This window comes from Rhincodon typus, chromosome 45, assembly GCF_021869965.1.
Source record: "Rhincodon typus isolate 14 chromosome 45, sRhiTyp1.1, whole genome shotgun sequence".
Lineage (NCBI taxonomy): Eukaryota > Metazoa > Chordata > Chondrichthyes > Orectolobiformes > Rhincodontidae > Rhincodon > Rhincodon typus.
In genome coordinates, this window is record NC_063376.1 from 10,904,188 (window position 1) to 10,908,112 (window position 3,925).

General features: G+C 48.2%; 1 protein-coding gene across 3 annotated transcripts in view; it reads left to right on the forward strand.

The window, feature by feature from the left end:
* The first annotated feature begins 220 nt into the window (after nt 1–220).
* The window catches only part of LOC109920481 (phospholipase D2-like), a 105,956-nt gene continuing 102,251 nt past the window's right edge, over nt 221–3,925 (forward strand). For all 3 annotated transcript variants that reach the window (XR_007266111.1, XM_048620133.1, XM_048620136.1), the window contains exon 1: nt 221–513. The gene's annotated coding sequence lies outside the window, so the exon portion shown is untranslated. The remainder of the gene's footprint in view (nt 514–3,925) is intronic.

Consider the following 3,925-nt stretch of genomic DNA (forward strand, 5'->3'; position numbering starts at 1 on the left):
CCAGCAACTTTGTTTTTGTTCCTTTTAAATATCTGGCAGTTTTCAAATGGATAAAAAAAACTCCCTTTAAATGTTCCCAAAGTGAGAAGTTACTTTAAAAGACCAGAAAAAAAGTTTAAATTTCTACAGGATCCCTTCCTTAAGGCTCGCAACATTGGGAGTGGACTGTGACTTTAAATCTCTTACAGCTCTCTGTCTCTCTCTCTCTCACACCCTGTGCACACAGGCGTCTCCCTGGCGTTTTGTTTTTCCTTTCCCCTTTCGCGGAAGCTCAACTTTTAGGTGTGTTTTGTTTTCTCGACAGCTGCTTCCCATTCCTCTCTGTCCCTATTGCTCTCCAAACTTCTCCGTGCCAGCCTCCGCTCGAAATCGGTTGTTGCTTCGCACCCACTTTGGCACAGCTGAGTGGCAATAGCCCGGGCTAACTTAGGGAAATCTGGCGAGGAATTTTGCTTGTCCTTCCGGCCGAGCCGCCTTAAGGGGACCCTCCAATCTCCTGGAATTAAGTCGTGGGTAAGTTACTGAGAAAGTGGGGCTTGCAAGTAATGGGTCACTGACAAAGGGTTGACAAACAGTAACTGAACTTTGTCCGTGTCTGTCTGTTCAGTCCCAGCAAGATTATGAGGGAGTTTTAACTCTATTGTTCAACAACATCAATTTCCACTTAAACAGCAGCCGTTTCGCCCACTAAAGTGTGTTCCACCTTCCTTTCCGGAGCTGTATGAGACGCTGTACGAAAATGAAATCTCTTGTGAGAATTGACCAACCAAAAGTTTGTTTGAAGAGATTATTATTTAAAGGAGCATTTTGGAGGAGAAAGAAGAAGCAGTTTTAGGAGGGAATTCCAGAGTGGGGGCCCAGACAGTCACAAATAGTGGAGACGAAGAGAATCGGGGGATGGTCAAGGAGCTGGAGTAGTAGAAGGTGACAGACATAGGAAAGGGGTGCAGGGGCTGGAGGAGGCGACGGAGGCGGGGAAGGGGGTGAGGCAGTGAAGAAATTTAAAATGAAACTGGAGTGAACTCTGACAAAGACAGTGAGAATGAAGGAATCTGCTGTTAATTACGCAGGGGTTACAAGCAGTCGAGGTTTGCTGGATGTCTGGGACAAGGTGAGCATGTAGGGGAATGGGGCAGCCATAGGAGGCTTCTTGTCTGTAAGCTTTGTATTTTCGTTGCAGCCGGGTAGAGGGGGAGGGTTGAGGTTTATGATACTAAACTTATCCGTCTCACTCATCTTCCTTTCTCCCGCCTCGCCTTGACTGAGAGTCTGGATGACCTCCAGTTCTCTCTGCTCGCCAATGCCTCAGCTTGTCGAGGGTGGATGTAGCTGGGCTATTCAATTCAGGAAAGCATCGCCACTCCTGCTGATCTGGGCCGGTTTCTCAAATTGGGGCTGAATAGTAGCAGCAATCTTAAAGGCTGATGGCCTCTGAGGTCTCTCGCGGAGCATTGGGGTGGGGTGTAGACATGTTTGCTCTTGTGTAGCTCACTCTGTTCATTCCAGCCACACCCGACCAGCTCCAAGGTGTTAGCAGTGAGACAGCCGACAAGCGAGATCTATGGGGAATAGGAAAGGCCCTTTCCGTCTCAGAAGACGTCAGAACGTGTGTTAGGCAGTTCCACTTAAATACAGTGGGATCCTCCAGTTTTAATTCCTGTGAGAGCCCAGAATCCACCACGCGTTCTCTTATGGGCAATTAAAACACCAAAGTGGTCATTGGCACTGTAACCTCTGTCCGTGGATCTCTCATGACAGCCTCAGGCCAACTGCAGATGAAGTCCTGAAGTCAACACCATGACTCTCACCGTGGCCTATTTACTTTGGGTGGGAAAGTAGCTGGCGTAGAACCCGTTAACCTCCCGTTTTTCGCTGCCACTCTCACCCCTGAAAACGCCCGCAGCAATAGAACAAAGAACAGTACAGCACCGGAACAGGCCCTTCAACCCACCAAGATTGCACTGATTTTCCCATCCCTTTGCCCACTTGGCTCCTCTAGGAAGGGGTCAGTTCACCTTTCGTCCACTCCCTCACGGGCTCTGGGTCAAAATCCTGGAGCAACCCCCCCCCCCCCCCCACCTCGAATGGCATGTGTTCCCCCACCAGGTGGATTGGAACAGCTCAAGACCGTCAGCTTCTTCTGGGGCAGTTAGGCACGGTCTGTAAATGCTTCCAACTGTAATCCCCATGTTCTGTGATGAATGAAAAATAATGACGGGCTTTGATCAGGTAAATGAGGTCCAACTGCTTTCCAGAGTGGAGGCGGGGTGGGGGGGGGGGGGGGGAGGGGGGGGGGGAAAGAAGATTTTAATCAAGAAGGGAAGCAAGAGTAACTTTAATTTCCGAAGTAATTTCTTGCGATCTGGAATAAACCTCCTCACTCTAACTCTAACCGTAACTCTATCGCAGGTAGGAGCAGATTCAAGAGGAACTTTCAAAAGTTGGCATTTGGAGAAATAATTGGAAAGGGAGAATTTGCAGAGTTATGGGGGGGGAGAAAAGAACTAGAATAGGCATGATGGGCTGAATGGTCTTCTCTTGTGCTGTCCAATTGATGCCAGTGCTTGGAAGTACACAATGTGTTGTCAACAAGTCTTCAGGGTGGTATCTGCAGAGCGACCTCGGATCTTTTACCTTAGAGGAATTTCAGGTTGAAGTGAATTGCAGACATGATTGTGTGTCGGAGTTTCACTTTTGTTGCCTGATTCTGCAAGTTAATACTTGTACATGAATCTGAAATACTGTTCAAAAAAACACTGTTAGAACAAAGGTCTGAGTGTGCTTCATACTGAGTGAGACGGAGGGAGGGAGACTGGAAGAGTTGATATTGCTCACAACAGATCAGAGAGTTGATGTCTGAGTGGTATGATCATTCAATCATTCATCTAGAAACACAGGACATGTCCTGGGACCTGTTCAAATTTCACCATAGCAGACGTTCGAAATCTAATGGTCAATTGTTTTTTTGAAAAAATCTGTTCATTCATGCCCTTACAGTCCTATCTGCCAGCCTTACCGGATTGGTCCACACATGACTCCAGTCACAAAGCAATGGGGTTGATTGTTGATTGCCCTCTGAAAAGGTTGAGCAAGCTAATCAGTTACATCGAGGACAACTGTGACGGGTGATAGATGCAATGTATGAATGACAAAAACAACATTGTATTTGATGGAAGGAAGTGGAGAGTCGGCGCTGAGGGAGCGCCGCCTTGTCGGAGGGTCAGCGCTGAGGGAGCACCCTGTTGGAGTTTCTCGCTGTCATGTGTTGCAGTGTTGATAGTAATGCATTTTGGATATGATATAAACCCAAGACCCTAATATTAGCAGATGCCTTGGTAGCACTTCAGAGCTGGGGAGTCTCACAGAGGATCCTGTCCTCCATAAATCCACTTCAAGCAGAATCAGTGCAAGAATGACAATCCAATCAACACATCAATGTCATTGCTGGAATTTTGCTTTAGTTTCTTCCTGACATCATTTCCTGTCTCTTTGTCAGAAAAGAGGGAGGGGAAGGGGGTTTTGAAATAAATAGGGAGAGAGTGGGAGGCGGATAGAAGAGGGATAGAGGAGAGGATAGGTGGAGAGGAAACAAACAGGTCGAAGAGGCGGGGATGGAGCCAGTAAAGGTGAGTGTAGGTAGGGAGTTAGGAAGGGGATAGGTCAGTCCAGGGAGGACGGACAGGTCAAGGGGGTGGGATGAGGTTGGTCGGTAGGAGATGGAGGTGCGGCTTGAGGTGGGAGGAGGGGATAGTTGGGAGGAAGAACAGGTTAGGGAGGCAGGGACGAGCTGGACTGGTTTTGGGATGCGGTAGGGGGAGGGGAGATTTTGAAACTTGTGAAATCCACATTGATACCATTGGGCTGCAGGGTTCCCAAGCGGAATATGAGTTGCTGTTCCTGCAACCTTCGGGTGGCATCGTTGTGG